This window comes from Desmodus rotundus, chromosome 8 (assembly GCF_022682495.2).
Source record: "Desmodus rotundus isolate HL8 chromosome 8, HLdesRot8A.1, whole genome shotgun sequence".
NCBI classification, from domain to species: Eukaryota; Metazoa; Chordata; class Mammalia; order Chiroptera; family Phyllostomidae; genus Desmodus; species Desmodus rotundus.
The window spans coordinates 109,781,797-109,804,653 of record NC_071394.1 but is presented as its reverse complement, the minus strand read 5'-3'; the positions used below and the strand labels follow the sequence as shown (position 1 = coordinate 109,804,653).

The window sequence follows — 22,857 nt, the reverse complement described above, 5'->3', positions numbered from 1 at the left end:
GTAAAAGAGTATCAATGCAGTAGGATTATGAGGATTAAATGAAAAGAAAATCATATAGAGCACAATAATTGACACATTGTAAACACTCAGTAAAATGCTCATTGTTATTAATTTTATGTGCCTGACTCGTAAGACTTAATACATAGTGATCATAAGAATAACTAAAGAAAGTAACAAGGGTGCTAACAAAGGAAGCATAAAACAAGGCGACGTACTACTGTCAAACATTAGCTGTAGCACTATACGTAAATGCTTTAAGTGATTGGCTTTATAGCCAAAATCCAACTCTGTGCTACTTAGAAGAGACACCTAAAGTAAATTGATATGGTTTAATTAAAAGAATACAGAAATGGTGATAGTGATATAAAACTGTGCTTTGAAACAAAAGCATTGTTTGTCTGTCTTGTTCATTAATATTTCCCATATGCCTCCTTAACAAAACCTGGAACGTGGGAAGCATTCTGTAAATACTGTTGAATGGATGGGTGAATGAGGAGGAGGTAAAAACAAAGGAAGGAAAGATCAGAAACCAATTATATAAGGAATAGAGTATTCAAAATATCATTGGTGGGAAATTTTCTATTTTTGAGGAACATCAACTAATATGTATTAAAAAATTAATAACAACTGTGTATGGTGCCAGGTGGGTACTTGAATTATCGGGGAAATCACTTTGCATAACATATAATTATCTAACCACTGTGCTGTGTTCCTGAAACTAATAGAAAATAATACTGAATGTCAACTGTAATTGACAGTAAAATTTAAAAAAAATAAAAATTCTAAATAGTAGAAAAATACATGACTATATAACCAATTTTCCAAAGACCATGAATTTCATAAGAAAAACAGCAGTGAAAGATATTTTAGAGGGCAAGTTTGAATTTTACTAAATTGGAATTTTATTCTAATATAATTCAAAGCAAAGACAAACTGGTTTTTCCAAAAAATTGAAATGTATATAAAGAAAATTTTTATTTTTTATGTGTAATAAACCCTTAAAACTAGTAAGAAACCACTTAGCCATGTAAGGCAGAAAAATAAAGTGAACCAAATGGCATGGGGAAAGCAGTAACAATTGGTGATACAGGGATGGGCAGAATGAGGGTTACAGCCGTGAGCATGTGGAACAGCTTATCTTGTAGTGTCATGTATCGTTATGCTGTTTTCCATTTGAGCAACTGGAGGCCTCCTTTTGCCCATCCTTAGGAAAAAGGTTTCAAATATTCAAATATTAAAAGAATTACAAGTTAAATAACAAAATATAATTTTCATTTAGATTGAAAAAGATTAGAGAAAATTTTACTCAACTGTAATATAATCCACTTGGGAGACAATTGGGAAAGTAAGTCAGATGCCTGACAAACTCGTGCTCCTTGACTCACGGTTCCAAATTTAAGCATATAGACACATACTAAGGGAATTAGGGAGCAGAAGTTTGTCCTAAAGCATTTTTGTCACGATTTTGTGATATGAAATGGAATGAATGCATTTCTAATAATAAAGGAAATAATAATGGAGTAAATCCATTTGATAAAATGTCATGCTATAATTTAAGTGATATATAATCCCAAAATGCGTTTATGATATATTCTAAGTGAAAAATCAGGAAGAAAAAACATATAATGTGTTTTCCTAGTTTTAAAAATTAAATATGTTTTTATATGAAAATCGGAGTTGCAGGCATTGTTAGCAGTAGTTATGTCTGAGAGGGAATGATGGATGGTGTTTATTCTCTTTATACTTTTTGTTATTATCTCTGTTGTCTCTGTTGATCATAAATTGATTTTATAAGACAAAAACGTGAGGGCCAGAGTAAGAACGTACTTGATTATTGTCAATGAGTACACGTGTCAGCATCCAGAAAACTGCAGGAGCTCCAAGATGCCTTTGAACCATTGTCAGTCATTTTGAGGAATTAAGGGAAATGGAGGTGGCAAGGATGCTTAATATGAAAACACGCTGTTTTAGCATCGACAGTGCATCAAATGAATGTAATTCAATCTCTGACAATATTTTAGAACTTTTTGAAAATAAATGAACGCAAATTCTTAGGAAGGGACATGTTTACATGGAACTATCATGTGCTCACCAGAACAATTTGAACAAGCTAGAGCTGCATTTTGGGGGGTTTTTTCTGTCAAATTACCAGATTAGAGAAACACTTTTGACTGAATATTTTCATTTCACCCTTTTTCTGTAATATTCTTTTGCTCAAACTAGAAAATTTGTAGACTGAATGATTTATATTTAGGTTTGAAATGCAGTTTTATGTAACAGCCGTATTCAGTGAATGTGGATAAGCATGTTGTGGCCCAGGTGGAGTGAGGTGTCTGGCAGCGTGCCATTGGACTTTGCCATTGACCCTGCACAGAATCCCAGCATTTTTAGAGTCTGGAAGGCCGCTCTTTTACCTGCTTATGAAATGCTTCAATCTAATTTGTATAGGGTCCATATTAAGTAGTAGAATATCTCAACAAATCTCTTGTTGGTGAGTTTGGTACTATACCAAACAGGTTATTCCATGACAGATTTCATTCACCTCTTCACTGTACCCCCCCCCCCAGTATTAATGTAACAGATATTTTAATTTATTTTTTTAAGATTTCTTTATTTCTTTTTTTTAGACAGAGGGGAAGGGAGGGAGAAAGAGAGGGAGAGAAACATCAATGTGTGGTTGCCTTTCACACACCCCCTACTGGGGACCTGGCCTGCAACTCAGGCATGTGTCCTGATTGGGAATCGAACCGGCGACCCTTTGGTTCACAGGCCTGTGCTCCTCAATCCACTGAACCACACCAGCCAAGGCACAGATATTTTAATTTGTAATAAATACTAAGGATTTGTTAACAAGGAGCTCACAATGTTGCATAAAAAGAAAAAGAAATGAGGTTTGAAATATGTAGACTTTGATGAAATCATGACTTTAATACTCCATTTCCTATTAAAGTGATGTCTAAAGTAGTCAGGATAAATGTAATGATTAGTCTACCATGATACATTAACAACATTATTTTGATACGATGTAATAATTAGATTGAGAAATACTGACCTGCTAAGACTGCCAGGCCAGAATATTTCACCACAGAACATAGTCCCCGACACACACACACACACACACACACACACACACAAATGCCAACACCATTCCAGCTTCTAACGGTCATCCTTACCTTTCAGTTCTACCTCTGCAACAACACAAAACTTTGCCAACGCCAGTCTAAAACGTACTAACTAACCAGACGGGGAGGTAGGGGTGGGGAGGGAGTATGAACTTCAGTTCCTATCAGCATTCCCTAAAGCAAGCCTGGTAAAACAGTGACTTTACCATTGCTGTGATATCTTTTCCCGAACGTAAGTGTACAGGGAAAAACAAATGTTGCCCTAAAACTGTACACATATGAAAAGCCATCTAATGAGGGTCATAAAAAAGAAAACTTCACCAGAAATATATTGTCAGAGTTGTTTTTAAATCACAGTGGGACAATGAAATGTCTTCTGTAAGATGCCTGGTTTAAGAACAGAGTGATATAACCGTAAATGCTATACTGTCTTTGAGTCTGTTAACTAGCAGAATTCACTTAGATTGGAATAATTCTTATTCTCAAATCAAACTGTAGGTTCTAAAGGGTGATGGAGAAATTTTCAGAACTTCTTGGGAATTAATAGTTAAATGTGGAGTAAAATCTTGACATTATTAATTACCTCTCATAGTCAGTTTCTCTCCCTCATTCTCATACTCGGCTTCTTTATTTAATGGGTTTCTGGTTATTTTTCTGTTCTCCAGCTCTTTCCATGACCAAGTAAACGGAAGGCAAATGAATATTTATAGCTAATTGCCATAGTAAGTTCCTTCCTATTGCTATATGTGTGATATTACAGACAATTCATGTATATCATAGTTCATTATTAAGCATATCTTGTAATTACCTTGTATAACTTACCCAGTGATTATAGTGTATGTCTTTGAAAAGTCTCTGACCAGACTTGAGCTTCTACCCTTATTTTTTGACCTCTGGGGACTCTGATTAATATGTGTAAAACCTTGTATGGGGAATATTAGTACTTCAAACAGATGCCTGTAAATGCCAGGTTTTGTTAAGAAGTGTCTCTTGGCTAGTTTTTAAGATATTTCAGATCACCAGTGTGCATTCCGTGTGAAAATTCTAAGCTATTTTTCTGACTTTTGTAAAATTATTTTAAGGACAGTGTTTTACCATTATATATAATTTTATACGACCCATAATACCACAAGAGAATCCTGCTTTCCGACCATTATTAGTTCTTCCCTCAAGTAAATGTTAGGAAAACGACGAGCTTGCTTAATGAAGAGAACCTCTTCCAAGCTCATAATTTCATAGCTGCTAAGTGACTAAGCCTGTCATTCAAGAAAATTCATCATTTATTACACTATTAAATAGGATTTTAAAAAAATAAGAGCTTCTCTAACACACTGTACTTTGAAATAGATCGGAACCAGAGTTTAAGTGCAGAAAAAGAAATTTGGTTTGTAATTCAGTTTGACATACATATATATTCTTTCTAAAAACTTTTCATTAAAATTTGCTTTCTCTCATAAAAATAATGCTCTTCTTTTCATTGTACCTCAATTATTGTTTCTTAGATATTTTTGTATGATGTTATGGGTTATTTTGTATACCATCATCTCCAAGAGGTTATGATGACTTGAGTTATAAGTGGCATGTGTAGCTTTAAAAAAGTTCCCAAACTTTAAATATATATTTAAAATTTTTTATTTTATTTAAATGTACTTAAGTCATATTAAAATTAAATGTTGCATTACATGGACTTTTTTTGGAGAAAACATGTTACACTTTTTAAAAGATCCTAAATTAGGGTAGAGAATCATTTTAATAGACAGAAGCCCTGATTAGGAGGCATCAGAAACAATGTGAAAATGACTAGGACTGAGAAGAAAAGAATAAAGTTACAGGCTGAGATAGCACGCCTATGCTGAGTAGGTTCAGCTTTTATCAAAGACAACCTCTTACATCAATGGGGCTTAAACTATTAAAAACAGTGTTGGAGAGAACAGTCACCATTGGGGACACTGTCAGAATTCAGCCAACGCAGCGACACTGAGGAGAACCAGCACTGCAGTTCCTCTCGCTGACCAGCCCCCAAGTATGAAGATGATAAATCTCTATACCTCGGGTGGGAGGGAAGGAGGGGACAGAACTACAAATGTATTTTAATGGGTAGAATTTTATACTGTTGATATTTTGTATGTACATGTAGTGTAGGTACAGTTCATTTGAATTACCAGTTTATCATGAAAAGGTCTTTATTTGAAACAAGAAATATTTAAAAAATAATGTTAATATATATCTGTACCTTCTTACAATTGCCGAACATTTCATTCATTGCAACCCAGCACCTAATTGCAGGTACTGCATTGCAATGGATGCTTGCAAAAGTTGAGTTAAAGTCAAGTTAAGAGTACCTCCTTTAAAGGGTTGCCTCGTGAAGTTTCTGTTTGCAAAGCACTTTAAACAGTTTCTGGCATGTAGGAAACACTTTCCAAGTGTTCATTAAATTTAAAAAATAATGATAAATCATAGCAAGGGTCATAAAATTCTAGTTAGGACCTCATCTCTCTAAATAATAGTAAAAATGATGAATAATATTACTCCTTTAAATTGAAAATTAACGGGAAATGGTTCTTTCCAGAGTCATGAGTCCCCACATTCCAAAAGCCTTTTGCTCTGGTGTAGCCCCTCATTAAGTAGCTGTCTTGTCTGTAGCTTGATCAGGGCTAGGCAGGAGGGTGCCTCTGCTGCTCGGTATTTTTGACAAAGTGCCAAATCAGGGTGGACTAGCTCCTGATGTGATTTTCCTCTTAACTTTGACTTTATTCCCACTCTATTGTGGAAAATAAAGTTTTAAAACAATAGTATACGTGAGGTAAAGTGAGTTGCTGATCACCACCACCTTGGCTTTCTGGCTTTGTGCCTTTCTGCAGTGTGTACATTTTCACCCCTCCTTTCCGCATCCCCTTTGTTTCTGTCCCTCACTGCACCCCCACCTCCCACCAATGAATTCCGCTAGTATTCGGACATGAAATACAGGAGGAAAAGGAAAAAGAAGGGAGGCAAATGAAACATGGAGAAAGTCTTTTTTAATGTTTGGTAGCCATGCATTTAACCCACTTATCTAGATTTTATATAGGCTCACTATTTCTTTTTTAACAGGCACTAACTGACAAATACAACCCATTCTTTTCTCTGAAACTGTTTTAGGGTCTCTGAAGAAACAAGGTTTGACTGATTCTGTAGCTATAGGTTTATTAATCTTGCCTCTCAAGCCCTGCATTCTGGATTAAGGTCCCAAGACAATGGAAGATTATCCCAACACCCCAGGACCAGCACTTAGCTACCAAAGGGTGGGTCCCCACGGGCACCTCAGCACTCCCGGCCAGCTTCCGACCCTCATATGATTGGCCCCTTTGCTTTTGGATGCTGCCCTCTCTGTTCTAATTAGTTAGAAGTTTGTCTTTTGAGACTTCCGGTCAAGATAGGTAAACGAGGCTCACCTCCTCACACAACCACAGCAAAATTACTACTAATCTATAGAATAAGCATCACTCAGAACATCAGAAAACTGAGCTGTAGGGAAGTCCAACATCTAGGGAATTAAACCACATTCATGCAGACAGGTAGCAGGGACAGAGATGTGAAACCTGCTGGCCCCAACCCATGTGTGGAGGATATAACACAGAGGGATATCTCGGGAGCTAGAGATCCCAGCCCCACACCAGACCACTTAGCCCAGGGCTCCAGTGTCAGGAAGATAAGTCCCTATAACATCTGGCTATAAAAACCAGTGGGGATGGGGTCAGTGGAAGAAACTGCAGGACTCTCAGGCCTTTCCTCTTAAAGGGCCTCGCATCACACAGGGACTTAGTCAGACTTCCCCTGGACTCCAGCACTGGGACAGCAGCTTGAAGGGCACCAGTGGCATACAGAGAGGAACTGAGGTGTCTGGCATCAGGGCAAAAGCTAGGCAACAGCTCCTTCCCAGACAGAACTGCAGACGATGCCACTGCACCTTTACTGTGCCCTCCCCTGCACAGAGCCACAGTGCATTGGCACCATATCTGAATCTCCATCAACCTGGCTCACCTGGTACACCCCGCCTTGATGATTACTTAAGGGTCTGCCCATCCAACTTACAGGTCTACCCAAACTGGTAACAAGTGGCTTTTTCATATGAAGGGCTGGGCTAGGTGCAGACTTCAGATCTTCCAAAATCTGCTCAAACAGAAAACAGCTGAGCCAAGCCCCTGTACCTCTAGGAGAGTGGCCCTAGGCCCAGCACGAACAGCCGTCTGCAGATCGTTTTATAGCTTACACCAAGCAGCCTCAGAACACAGGTGGAACCTGACCTTGGTCTGTACCACCCAGGAAACCCCAGATCCCACGCATCCACTGACCAGTTACAGACCACATCAGAGTACCACCCAACAACCTCCACTAGCCACAGAGGGAGGTGGTTTCAGGCCACGGGTCACAGAACCAGTTGTACAAGCTGTCTGGACTGGGTAAACCCCTCCCATTGACCTGCTGAAAGCAATCAAGACTCAACTACAAGAGGAGGGAGTACTCAGCCCACATGGGGGGCACACCTCAAGTACCCTACCTTGGGTGGTAGGGGAGGCTGTGCCACTGGGCCCTACAGGATACCTACTACATTAGGCCACACTACCAAGACATGGAGTCAAAGCATCACTACCTAATACATAGAAATAAATACAGGGAGGCTGCCAAAATGAGGAGACAAAGAAATATGTCCCAAATGAAAGAACAAATTGAAACCAGAAAAAGAACTAAACAAAATGGAGATAAGCAATCTATTGGATGCGGAGTTCAAAACACTGGTTATAAGGATGCTCAAAGAACTCATTGGGTACTTCAACAGCATAAAAAAGGCCCAGGCGGAAATGAAAGATATACTAATTGAAATAAAGAACAATTTACATGGACTCAACAGTGGAGTGGATGAAGCCAAGAGTGAAATCAATGATTTGGAACATAAGGAAGCAAGGAGAAAAAAAGAATAAAAAAATCAAGGATAGTATAAGGAGCCTCTGGGACAACTTCAGCTGTTCCAGCATCTGAGTTGTAGGGATGTCAGAAAGAGAAGAGAAAGAGCAAGAAATTGAAAATCTATTTGAAAAATAATACAAGAAAACCTCCCTAATTTGGCGAAGGAGATAGACATACAAGTCTAGGAGGCACAGAGAGTCCCAAACAAGAGGGATGTAAAGAGGACCACGCCAAGACACATAATCAAAATGCCAAATGTTAAAGGTAAAGAGCAGCGAGAGAAAAACAGATAATTACCTAGAAAGGAGTTCCCATAGGAGTGTCAGCTGATTTTTCAAAAGAAAATTTGCAGGCCAGAAGGGAATGGCAAGAAGTATTCAAAGTGATGAAAAACAAGGGCCTACAACCTAGATTACTCTATCCAACAAAGCTATCATTGAGAACCAAAGGGCAGATAACATGCTTCCCAGACAAGTTAAAGCTAAAGGAGTTCATCATCACCAAACCATTATTATATGAAATGTTAAAAGGACTTATCAAAAAAAAAAGATCAAAACTATGAACATTAAAATGGCAATAAATAATTGAATCTAAAAAACAAGCTCAGCAAACAAGCAGAAAAGAAACAATCACGGATGTGGAGAACATCGGGTTGGTGGCCAGTGGGAACGTGGTTGTGGGAAAATGGGGGAAAAGGTGAAGGGATTAAGATATACAAATTGGTAGTTACAGAGTAGGCAGGGGGGTGGTTACAAGCAAGTACAAGAAATGAATTGCCAAATAATTTATATGCATGACCTTGGACATGAACAAAGTGGAGGGGATCGCCAGAGGAACTAGGGGATATGGAGTGGAGGGGGCAAAGGGGGGAAAATCGGGACAACTGTAATAGCATAACCAATAAAAAACACTTCTGTTTCTTCACCTAGCTGTTCTTAAAAGATAAGTTTTCACACTAAGGGAATTTGAGTAAGCTATATATATAATTTTCTCTTAGCCTTTTAAGTTTATAACTTTTGTTTATATTACCTTATGATGCTTTTTTTAATTTAATTTGTTTAACAAATAGAACTGTTTCAAGCTATCATTCATTCAGCCTTTATTATGAAACACCTACTGATAACAATCATCGTGCTTTATGTTACATTATTTTGTATTTGAGAATTATTCATAGAGCATTGAGTAGCCTCTATAGAAGCCTAGATGAGAACTAGAAGAAAGAATTTGGGTGGGAGTGCATATTTTGAATCACCAAGTGGAAAAATCCTTTTTTATCAAAAGTTTTTGCAGAATGAATGTGTGAGGACTGATGAGTGCCCTCACCCCAATGCTTCAGCAGAGGCCCGACAGCCCCCAGCCATCAGAAATTCTGTGGATGGGTGGCCTTATGAATGGGGATTGGACAAAACACCAGGTAAAGTCCAATATCAAAGTTGCCCATCTTTGAAAGTCACATAAATGGCCACATTCATTTCCGTGAAAAAATAATCAAACCAAATGTTTTAATTAACCAAAAGTGATTTTTTAAGCCTGAATACCAGTGTTTTTATATCGAAAATGGTTCTTTTAAAGCATGGTTACTTTAATAACTTATACACCTATATTAATGAAACATCATTTCTCAAAATACTTCTGAAATTCTCTTTGAAATTATCTTTATTGTTATTGTAGAAATCACATGAGAAACCTGTTTCATGGCTGTGTAATCAAATAATCAAAAAAATAAATAAATGTGTTTGACCTCAAAGTATTGCCAAACCTCATTTCTCAGGTTGTTCATCACATTTAGCTCTAATTAGAAGTGTTAGTTACTTGCATGAATAAAACTCATCCTCAAAACGCACCACTAGACCTCGATGGGAGGAAAACTAAAAGCCTTCCGTGGGCTCTGAAGGAATAACTCCTTCACATACACATTTTGGTATCTTTGTTTAAAAAAACAAGAATCTGTTTCATTACCTTCCAGTCACATGCTCTATGCATTTTATTACAGATGTGTGAAAAACTGATGTTAAATATTGTACAGCAAAACCAGAACAATGCGTTTGATGCGACTTGATGATAAACATTATATTCCTAAATACTCCTTTAAAGTAAAAGTGTGGATTACCTAAAAGAGAGAATGCAGTCTGAGATGCCTGTGTTTCCTATAAGACACTAATTTTACCCAGAGGCATATTCGAATGAATTTTGTTCTCTCCTTGATCCATTTTAACTGGCCACAGCATTCTGAGAGTCCATGTTTATTCTTAAAACAATTGGGAGTGTGCCGGAGCCTTGAGTGCCATAAATAGTGCATTTGAAGGACCCTGGAAACTCATAGAGCAGGGTCCTGGCTCCTATAGCAGCTGTAAAACTAGCTGATCCGATAAACTGCCGTACCTTCTTTTGAACATAAGCTGGAGTTACAGGATCTGGGGACAATTTGGTAGAGTTCTATAAAAGCCTTGGCTATAAGAAAACGACTAAAGGGAAAGGGTAAAGGGAGAAACATGAACCTGTCCCTTGGATTGCAAACCACAGTCCAGGTGGCCAGATTTGGATTTTCACCTATTGCTTAGCTGGTGAACAGTTCGAAACTATTTTAGGTCACGTGATTCCATTACAGCCAATTGGATGGTTTGGCAGACGACAACAGAATAAATATCTATTCACTCAAATTGTATGCATCCTGTATTTGTCCGTGTGCATTCTCTGCTTGTCTGTATTGATGGTAGCATATCCACATAGATGGGATAAATTGTGTGTGTAGGTCCATACCTGGCTATTTATACACAGTAATTATGTACTTTGATTCCTTCTAGGAAACAGAATGGTAGGAATAATCTAGTTAAATCAGTTTCTATGGGGACTTTTTTACTCCTTTTTCACATTTCCTCTAGTTGTAAAAATTACAGTGATTACACATCATAAAGCCTATCTGTAATAAAATGCATCAGCTGGCCAAGGTTTTCATCGCTCACTCAATAATCCATTAATACAGCAACGCTGCCCAGGCATCTTTATAATACCAACTCGGAGGTAATTTTAATCAGCTAGACCAGCTGGTATTTAACAGCAGCTGCTGGAGACGCCACAAATATACTCAATAGCTGACATCTTTATTTGCAGTTTTTCAAGGGGAGAAGAGATTCTCCTGTGGTTACTTGTATTAAGCATTTAAAAGAAGGTGTAAAGTATACCGGGGTTTATACCTAAATGAGAAGGGGGAGGGATTAAATATAAAACAAAGCTGATAAATCCTATCAGGAGGAGCAGTTTGTGAATGAAGAAACTGCTCAACTGAAAAGAGCACATGGGCTTTGGGTGGACTTCAGACCTTTTCCCTAGTTACATTTACACTAATCTTGCGTGTGGCTGACACTGAAAATGTGGTCTGCTGGGTGTAGCATCCTTATATCCTTCTGTACTAGATTTGTAGTGTCCTTTGCTATACGAAGCCGTGAACAATAATTTGATTCTGTGAAAGTGGTCTGCTAACGTGCATGTGTGCTGTCTCGGCCATTGCCGGCTATGTCCTTTTTTGTGTTATGAATACATCTTTATTAATGTTCACTTCTGCTTTTTAAAGGAGAGGAGTCATCATCCTCAGTAAGTGCTGTCTGGTAGTAAATACGGAGTGCTGTTTCACATCGGTGTGTTTGAGCATGTGTGGAGGAGACAGGCATCGGCAACATGCAGTTAACAGTCACAGCCCATTATAAATAAAAATTTAATTACACTTGGGGGAGCTTGGCTTACAAAGCTCAGAAATCCATAATGGAGCTTGCGGGTAGTAAATGCCTGATCTGTTTGTTAAACTCCACTGTTCCCATCCCCTTTCTTAGCTTCTTTTATAAGATTCTTTGGCATCTCCACTGATAAGAAATAGGTAAAGAGAGTGACTTTGTGATTTGTAAAATATTTTGCCTATACCTCTTGAGGGAGAATCTTGCCTTTTGGTTGAATGAGTAAAAGAGGAAAAGATGAGGGTAAAGTAGGAAAAAGAAAAGGTATAGTTACAAGAATAAAGGTCTTTCGAGACAGTTACTTAGTTACCACATTTATAGCTGACGACTTTGCATGTAGGTAACTATGTATTGAAACATGTTGGGGATGTAAATGTCTGATGCCTATGTGAACTGGTTACGTGGTTTTCATATTCGTAGAAAATTTCTTGTCATTTTCTCTAAGAGTGATTTCAAAATTCAAGTAAACATAAAGTAATAGAGTTATAGGCTTTGTCCACTTGGTATAGAAATAGTTTTGTTATTTCTGACTCTTGTAGAGCAATCAAACGTTCTTTTCTTATGCTAATAGTCCTTGCTGGGAAATGAAGCATTACAGACCCCTAAAAAAGTGAAATGTGTTCCGCGTTCCAGTGTACTTCTGTACCGTGTTATCAGAGGTTAACAAAACGCATTGTAACACCCAGTCTTCTGCAGATAGCTCCATTCGTCAGTGCCACTGATTCTCTTTTTTTCAGAGGCAAATGGGAATCTGTCTGTGTTGGACTATGATTGATATTTAAAATTAAAATCCAGTGACAGAATGGATTACTGAGATAGCAATTTGAATTTGAAAATTACTTAGCAAGCATTTTTTTTCTGTTATTTGTAGTGAAAACAGTCTATTTAAGTTTGTTTGGTGTGTTTGACAACAGACGGTTTGATATATTGCTGGGCACAGCGGTAGGTTGGACTTGAGTGGTATTAGCTCTCAGTGTTTTGATTAATGGTAATTGTTTCCATGAAAAGGCATGTTTTACGTACAACTCATAGTTCTGGAAAACAGAAGTCAACTTGCAAGATCCATAATTACTGTTCTGAGTTAGCATATAAAAAGGGCGAGAAGAAGCAGCGCTGAGGTAGCACAGTAGGATTTTTTTTATTTTGCTTTGTATTGTAGTCAGAGACTGTTCTTTATGTCAGAATATAAATCTTCTGTTATTTATCTTTTGTTCAGTATTTGAAGTTGATTTATGACACATTTCTGTATGCCATAATTTAGTTTGAATCCTATACCAAGGTGAAATTTCACCTGTCTGTGCAGTAAAAGGAACTGTAAAGGGAACCCAAAGCAACGTACCGAGGTACAGATTAAAACTGTTTTCCTGTTTTTCTCTAGCCTTGCTCTTATTTTAAAAGAACACAATTCAGAAAACAATTAGGCTTATTTTAACAATTCAGAGATTTCGACTGCCAGTTTAAATAAAACGTTTTACGTATCATTCAGGTACATAAACCCAGGGAAAATAAAAGGCAGTTTTTATTTGGAGAAAATAAAACATGCATTTTAAGGACAAAGTTTTTGTCAGCTTAGAAGCTGTCAGAGCAATGCCCTCATGGCATCTTTTACTCTCACACGTAAGTTTGTATACATACGTGAGATAGATGCACGTAAACATCATCTGCCCACGAAATGCGCGATGCTCTGCGTTTAAGCTATCAGTAGGTAGAAGATCGATTTTCAGTGCGTGTTCTTACCTTTAGCGTGAACAAAGAAACACCACTGTCACGTAAAGACTGGGAAAGGGACTAGGAGAAAATGCCCTTACCATATTTAGGCATTCTTGTTTTTAAGACACTGAGAAATTTTGTAGGTGGGAGGTACTGCTAGTTTTTTTTTTTCCTTTTTTTTCCCCTTTCTTCCTACCAAAGGAATGAATTAGACAATGCAGTGAATGTAATCAGCATCTTCCTAAAAGTGGCATAAATGACAAACGTGTTTCTGAAACCAAGTGAGAATCACTATTTAAACAACAACCCTCCCCTACTTATTTTTTTTAAAAGAAGGGTAGAAATTTTGAGTCAACTGGATAATTTCCTAAGTATTTTCCCAGGAAACTGAGTATGATATTTTAAAAATAATAGTCCTCCCTGGTAGTGGCGATGACATAAGTAATAACATATACCTTCTACATAGTCTTTATATAAGTCATGTTCTTTAATGTATCTGGGGCCAGGGATGGGAGATGAATTCTGCAGTGCAGAAACTTACGGTATTACTGTTTGTATCTAAAAGGGAACGATCCTGCTCCATAATCATCTGGATTGAAATACTGCTTGTCAGGTTGTTTATTCCAAGCAAAATTAAAATTAATAAATGGTCACGTAATGCACACCTAAACCTTTGATGTAAAAATAAATACAATTTTTAAAAAACTCGTTCCTCGTAGTTAACAGCCATGTGTCATTGTGGCATCTTCCATCGAAAGGAACTTTATTTAAGTAGCATAAACTTGTTGGATGGGCTTCAATTAAATGATGATTTGTTAATGCAAATGTGCAGCGGATGACGGTAGTACATCTGTCTCTCCATCCATAGGCCGTTACTGTGCAGCGTTAGCACATGATTGTAAAAAACGAGAAATCATTATGTGCAGGTAGTGCATGTTCCATCAATTCTGACCTTATGTCTCTGGCGAAATAAAAAAGTATTCAGTGTAAATGGTATTTAATCTGAATAACAAAAAAGCAGCTCTTTGACTCTCTGCGACTCAAGCTGTTAGGTGATGTGAAGTGACTGCTGTTTGGGATTGATGGTTATTGGTGGCCCAGTGGGGAAAGGCCGTCACTTCAATCCTTTGTCATTCCTCCCGGGGACTCCTCCAGCCCAAATTGTGTTTTAAGTTCTATTTTCTTTTCTTTTTTTTAAAATGCTCTTTTTCGTGAGTGGTTGGTGGGATAGTGGCGAGAAAGGGGCACTGATGACCACCAGCAGGAACACGTTAAGCAAGCAGTGACAATTAATACGACAAAAAAATTGTACAATTAGCTTCAGCTCCATAAGTGTCTAATGAGCCATTTGTCAATCTTTTGGTGAAATAAACTACTCTATCTTAATTCTCCACTCTTGCAGCAAATAAATAAAAGTTACGAAACACCCGGGCACCAATAGAACATAATTTATTTCATAGGGCATGACAGAACTCTTTACATATCTGAAGTGAGTATGTTATTTACAAATGACTTGTGATACTCATATAACCATGGATCTGTGTGCCAACTGCTTTCATTATAGAAATACGCGGTTTTTTTCTGATTGTTTAATCATTTAAACGTATCATTACTCCTAAAGGCATGTGAGTTAAAGTGACTCCTCCTGGCGGCATGATTAACTCATGAGGCCAAAAAGAACCTCAGAAATGAGCTATTCTGCAGCTGAAGGCATTAAGAATTTGCTGGAAAGGACAAAACAATAATTTTCATTTGGGAACCTCTCAGTTCGCTGCTGATTATCTTCCTCTGGCCCTCATTTATTTTTAGGAACCCCAGTCTCTCCAAAGTTTTCCATCATCACTATGTATCTATCACTCAAACAAAACAACACTGTAAGCTTCTTTCACTTGTATTTTAGTTAAACTACAACTAGTTTAAAAGTTGTAGTCACCAGACTGTGAAAATGTGAATTAAAAGTTCTCATTGAAAATGTGCGGTATCATTGAAATAAAAGCCCAGATATTTTTAAAAGAGCAATTAGTTGTTTTGAACAGAAGAAAAATGCACAGAAATTTTTTCAGAGTAGCATAAACCATGGTTCTTAAGTGTGATGCCTGAAACAGCAGCAGCAGCCGCCGCAGCATCTGGAAGATTCTGGTTAGAAATGCAGACTCTTCAGTCCCTACTGAATCCAAACCTGTGAGAGGGGTCTGGGAACCTGTTTTAACAAACCCTGCAAGTAATTCTAAAGTTTGTGAGCCACTGATACACACTGATAAAATAATTGAAGCCAAAATAAACATTGTAAGACATTTATGAATCCCTGATGCGCATAGAATCCGAGAGAAAGCTGACAGCGTTTGGCTTCACGTAATTACCAGGAGACCCAGTTCATCTCGTTTCCAACCCTTCTTGGTTCACTGCTACCTTTCCCTCTTTTTTCTCTTTCTCTGTTTTAATATACTTTCTTTTTCTACCCACTTTGCAAGATAATGATAGCATTTTCAGGCAAATTCCAAGTTACTCAGCCTGCCTCTGACATACTCCTAGTAACCAAATGTCTCGGTCTGCAATCTGGTGACGCTAGTATTTGATGGTTAGTATTTTATTTCACCTTTTAATTTGAAACTTATTTCAAAGGTATTAATCGTCCACTTAGATTGAAGAGAACAGGTTTCTTTCAGTGCCAGCCTGGTGAATGCAGGAAGAAGTAGTGGGCAGATATCTCCGGAAAGGGTCATGTGCCCCCAAACGTCTGACGAGGGATCCTCAAGACTTGTCGCTTTCCACCTGCAGCCAGAATGATTAGTTGTTGTTACCAGTACCTGTAGCTTGACCCCCAAAATGACATTGAGTCTAAAGTGGAGAGTGACAGGTCAAATCAGAAAAAGCCCGGAAGAATCTGACTAAAGGTGAACTAGAACCAATTGTAAGTATAGGCAGTTTTGTTTAAAAGGCATTTCTGTGTCCCCTCCTACTCAAGGTATGGTCCATCGGCCAGTAGCACTGCATCACCTGGAGCTTGGTGGAAGTGCAGAATCTCAGGCCCCGCCCTCGGCTAGCCTGCTGACTAAGAATGCACATTTTAACAAGATTCTCAGGAGATCTGCATGCACATTAACAACAGAGAATCACTTGCTTAGTATATTAGCAGGCAGGGGATTGGGTCAAAGGTTGATGGTGAAGGCATATAGTTAAGCATTGTCACACTTTTATATGGAGATGAATTCTGTGGCTGTGATCGTTCCAAGGGGACAAATGCACAATGCTATTGTGGTTATAGGAGGAATTATTTTATTGGCCTGACTTACTTGATTTTGGAATAAATCCAATATGGAAATACGAAGTTTGATTAATGATTTTTATATTAGATTTTATTTGTCTCTTCCCCAAAGGAGAAGTTAGAGTTCAAGGCGAAGTAAGTGTGAAGGGGGCCACATCCTAGGGACAACTAATATTTATATGTAAATTCTAAAAAGAACCCTCAGCTTAGACTTTCTTTTTTTTTTTTAAGATTGTATTTATTTATTTTTAGAGAGAGGGGGAGGGAGGGAGAAAGAGAAGGAGAAAAACATCTATTGGTTGCCTCTGTCATGCCCCCAACAGGGGACCTAGCCCACAACCCAGGCATGTGCCCTGATGGGGAATTGAACTGGTGACCTTTTGATTTGCAGGACAACGCCCAACCCACTTAGACATTTATATGCCTTCAGCGTGATCACACGGTAAGCCTGCTAGCCATCTGACACCGCACCTAGTTATTACAGACATTCCTATGGAATGTCCCTGTGCCGCACATTCCATTCCACGACTTCCTCCATAACTGGCAGTTCGTGCTTCTCACCCCCTTCACCATTTTTACCTACTCCCCCAACCCCCTCCCGTCTGGCAACCATCCAGTTTTTTCTCTGTGTCCATGAGTTTGTTTTTATTTTCTTTTTCTTCTTTTGATCATTTGTTTTCCTTTTTAGATTCCACATATAAGTGAAATCATACAATATTCATCCGTTTCTGTCAGACATTTCATTAAGCATAACCTCTTCTAAACCTGTCCATGTTGTCACAAATGGAAAGTAATTAATGATATACAGAGATTTTGCTATAAAGATTTTTTTGGCAATATTATTTATGAAATTAAAAAACTATGAATTTAAATACCTAAAAATAGTGAAATACTTCAATAGATAATTGTATATCCATATAATAGAATACCATTCAACCACTTTAAATCACTCTCTAGAGATAAATATTTGTTGACAAAGAAAAGAAATTATAATAAATACTCATGAAAATATAGTAAGATAAATGTGTTTATATTTTATATGTGCATACAAATCGAATTAGAAAGATGTAATCCAAGAGTATTTCTGGGCTATGAGATTATGGGTATCTTTGCTTCACTTTGCTTATATTTTTATATTCTATTTTTTTTCAGACAGATACAGATTACTTCTGTAATATGGAAAAATTAATTATAAAATACCAACCTTGACATTTGCTAATATGTAGAAAATATATAAAACAAATTATTTTAAACATAGGTGAAACATTTTCCTTCAATTTAGCACTTACTGTATGCTAGTCCTAACTCTAGAAAAATAGCTCAAGGAATTCATCCATGGGGTATAGAAGTTAGTCCCGTAAATAAAAGGCATATGGATCTGAAGGATATGTTTAGTCACGAAGGTAGGTCTACTGGGAGTTCGGGAGAATGGTTATCTGTGCTCCATGACAGGACGCGGGTCAAGCAAGAAGAGATTATTGAGAGAGGTTTTATAGATTCCCCCATATCCAATGAAGAGGCTGAGTACTCTGTCACGTGTAACAGCGGTAGAGCGAACATGACTTCGTAGTGTGCAGTAGGGAAGGCTAACGTGTGGACTGCCTGTGGGCAGTGGCCGTGAGTGAGTCTCAGCAGATGGGACTTCAGATGCCACACTAAGGTGTTCATCAGATGAGCGGTGCAGGACAGAAGTGATCAGATTTACTTTCAGAAAGCTCTGTCTGGCAGCAGAACAAGCCTACAAAGGATGGCAGCCTGGAGACAGATTAGAAAACTGAGGGAGTGTCAGGCAGGAAAGATAACCCTCCATAGAGATGGGAGAGGGTGGGCGTAGGGTTAAGAGCCATTAACTCCGCTCCGGATGAAGGAGGAGAGAGAGGCTGGAGTGGGAGAGAGGTGCAGTGATGAGTTCTGAGTCAGGTGAATTAAGTTTGAGCTGCCTGTTCACATCTCTGTACTGTGATTTCTTACTGCAATTTTCAGCTTGAATATTTATTTTAGAATTATGTGTAGTACTCTATTAATACCATCCCAGACAAATTACTTCATTTATAGGGTTAAAGATTCTACTACATTTAAATACCATTTATAGGAAGGCCCTTTAAAATAGCGATTAGGAATATGAGTCAGCCTGCCTGGAATTAAACCCAACTCCACCACTTAACTCTGTGTGACCTTAGAAAAGTAACTTGCATCTCTAAGCTGCAGTTTCTCATCTGCCAAATGGGCATAATATTTTTAAAGAGTTCAGAATTAAATGAAATGCTACACGTAAAGCTCTCAACATAGTAATCACTCATGTGTTAGCCCGACTTACTATAATTTAAGACAAAATGTGTTCTAGGAAAATAGAGTATTATAAGAGAAATAATACAGAAAAATATTTATTTGCACGTTTTTCTAAAACTAAAATTGTAATGTATTCACTCTGCAAAACTAAGGAATTCCGTAAACATTAATGTGACATTTTCAGAAACTTGTAAATTGCAGAGGCCAGTGCCTACAGTTCAGGCGTTTATTCACAAGGAGATGGTCCGGTGGTGGCTCAGTTAACCAAGAAACAGCAGGGGCAGGAACCGGAGTCAGTGAGTAACTGATGAAAGAAATAGATCACTAGATGCACAACTGTGCTTACTTTATAAATATATGAGAATTAGATATAATTACTTAGATCACGGGCAAGGCAGCTGCTTTCCCCTCCGTTCTGGTGATGTATGCATCCCTTTTCTAATCCCTCTGCTCTTTCAGCTTTTCTGGGAAGTGCGGGGACTCCAAAGGACATCACTCCTAATATCTAGGATGTGTTGACCTCTCTGTTCTGTTTCCTAATGTGAAAAGAGCTACTTTTGTTACAGTGACAGACTTAGCCTGTACTTCTTCTGGCCGGTTTGAACTTCCCTCTCCCTCAGAGGCTGTGGCTATGCCCAGCCCCTCAGCATGGTTGCATCTGGCACTGCTGCTGCCTCCTGCCCACTTTCGGTGACAGCTAGAAGTGTACGAGAACCTGCTTCTCGGATTCTTGCTTGCCTGAAGGCCCCATTTGCCTGGATGTGATTATTCATGCCACAGAATCATAATAGGCTTTTCTATTGTTCCTCACTGTGAACTTCTCAAGCTCAAAGTTTGCAGGCAGGAACTGGGTGACTGCCTGATCCCTGCATGTTGTGACCCATCCCCAGCGTGGAAGGAGCCCACACATGAGAGGGAAACATCAGATTCTTCCTGCCCCTGCACAGGTGTTCCCATAGCCCCACTTCCACCTGAGAGCTCTGGAAACTGCCCATTCTGCTAATTTCTAAGAAAAACTGTCTGGCAAATTCACCACTGCCAGCAACTGTCATTGTTTTATCTTTCAAATATCAAATAAGTAAACAAGCAATGTTATACTTCTCCCATCATTCCATTTTAAAGGTAAAGTTTGGTTTCCTTAATTGAGCTTTCCAATCTCCTGCCGTAAGGCCCTGGATTGTTTGCCTCCTAGCACTAATTTTAGGTACTGACCAGCTCCTTTGACTTTTTTTCCTTAAAGTCTCATTTCTGATTTAAAAGGTTATCTCCTCAATTCCCTCAACTTCACCACAAATGCCATGCAGTGTATTCTAGGTGGTAAATATTCTGCTCTATGGCATGGGTATACATGTGTCCTTTTTAATGTCCTATTCGCAGATTCCTCTACGTCAGTATATGAAGATCAGTTTCTGCGAGTTACAGACCATGGAACTATGTGGTGCAGCATGGGTGTCCAATTGTTACTGGTCAAGTTCTTTCCTTCAAGAAGTTTGGTTTGGCACTAAGCGGTTTTTTTTAGAGAAAGCTTAGCTTGATGGGTCGTCACATAAGCTATTTGACATTTGTCCCCAGTCAGACCGGATGCCACATGAAAAATTTACTCAGGCAAGAGGCTCCTAGGAATAAACAGTTCTCTAGTGTTGCTCACAGGGGACTCAGCAAGGTGAGCAGAACTTCAACTTGTCACGGATGCACTGTTCTGACAAACATAAGTAGATGCTAATGGCTAAATCGTGACAGAATAAAGTCCCACAACCATATGGCTAATTGCCACAACAATATCTTCAGTGTTATTAATCAAGTTTTCATAGTGTGCCATGATAATTGGAATAATTAGAAACAGCATAGGCATTGCTTGTCTCCACCACACATTTTGCAGACAGGGACCTCAAACAACCACAATTGCACATTGAACACTGGGTTGTTTAGTGCGATCTTTTCCTCAAAAATACTTTGGTTAATTAATGAATTAACTGCTCACCATTGGTGCATTTTGTGTGAGCTTCTATAGGGACACAAGTATCTAAAAGAAACCGCCAACCCCCTGAGTATCTGTTTAAATAGGCAATATTTCTTTAAGGCAAGAATCGAGATCTGCCCATCTTGGATCTTTTAGTTTGAAAGATGAATTCATCGTACACTAATTTAGATGATGGACATTCATTTTTTGGTCATATATTTCCCGTTTTAGCTAATTTAGTTAAGAAAATGAGGAATTAGAAAGCAATTGAATAAATTATAAGATGTAAGTATTTGCATAATTTGTTTCAGGCAAATACTATATAGTAGTGTTCCCAAAATGAATTATTTCGAGCATGCCTTTCAATTATGGATGAAGTAAATATTACCATTTTTAATATCACAATTGAAACTTATATTTTCATGTTGCTAATATTGAAATATACTCACTTCAGTCATTTATAAGCTAATAATCCTTTCCTTTATCTTAATAGTGGAACAGTAATTCATTTGTGTTTGGCACAGTGCTCTAATAAGAGGGCTTCCCAGTCTGCTCTGCTTTGTGAGGAAGTGACTAGACAAGAAAGACAGAAGATTAATGATAACCTTGGTGGTGCACAAGCATTAGGCAAATAGAGAAGGGAAATGGCTGGTATAGGTGTCTGCTGTTAAACGGATTCTCTAATTATTTTGAATGTATAAGTGATATTATAAATAGTCATTGTTTAGAATTCTGTACCAACTTCGATTTTGTTTTCCTTGCCTTTTCTGTCCTATTGCATTCTTTAACTAGAGACAAGTTAGAGTTTTTCTAAAATTTTAGATTCACTGGTATCTTTGGTTAAAAAAGAATTTTTAAAATTCCCAAGATAAAAATAACTAATTAGAAATAATATTTTACTATAACTTTATAATTACCTCAGCCAGAAATTGTTGCTTCATTGATCCCTAAACTCCACGCAATTTAAAACCAGTGTTACTCAGTTTATTTTATTTAAATGAGTCTTCTCTTCTCCTCCCTTTCTTTGCCTCTCTGTGGATGGAGTGAGAGGCACAGAGTAGAAACTATGTTAGGAAAATTGGAAGTTGGAAATAAGAAAAGAAGAAAATGGAATTTTTATCTTTTAATCCACTTAATTGATGATTGTTTATTCACTTTGTGTATAAAATGATTTAGACCTTTTGCTTCTTTACCCTACTTTGTCTTTTTACTGCTCATTAGCCAGGCTGGCCGGGGGAGAAATGAAACTTTATTTTGGTACTCATTAATAGTTATTACAAAAAATTGGTGTAGAGAAAGAATTTAAATGAACATCTAAAATGAAGCTTGGATTACATCTAGATTTTATTGAGTTATGCCCTGCTTTAAATAAAGTATAATTGTGCTTTTCATTTAAACTTCAAGTTTATCCTTTGTATGGGTCAGGATGCTTCTGAGCACATGTTCTAGAAAACCCTACCTCAAACTGGCTCAAGCATTAAGGAACTTAATTTCACATAGCTGATGTCTAGAGGTTCTGCAACTCAAGGGGCTCCATTAAGGACTCACGTTTTTTCTGTATCTTCACAGTAGTAACTACATTGTCAGCCTCTTAAGGCTTTTTCTTTTGTAATCACCGAAGATGTGGGGCTAAGGGCTTCCTTGTTCTAGACCAGCTGGAGAGAGAATGAAACCTTTCATCGGCTCCACAACAAGTTTCTTTCAGTGCAGTTGGACCGAATTAGATCCTGTGCCTACCCCAGCACAAGCGCAGTCCTCAAGGGGACCATCATCCCCTGTTTACCTTAGACTCAGGGGGTCTATCTTTAGAGCAGTGGTCCTTAGGTGGCCCGGCTTCTG

At 38.1% G+C, this 22,857-nt stretch overlaps 1 protein-coding gene across 4 annotated transcripts in view; it reads left to right on the top strand.

The window, feature by feature from the left end:
* TBC1D5 (TBC1 domain family member 5) overlaps nt 1–22,857 on the top strand; it is a 467,560-nt gene that overhangs the window by 296,527 nt on the left and 148,176 nt on the right. The window lies entirely within an intron of this gene.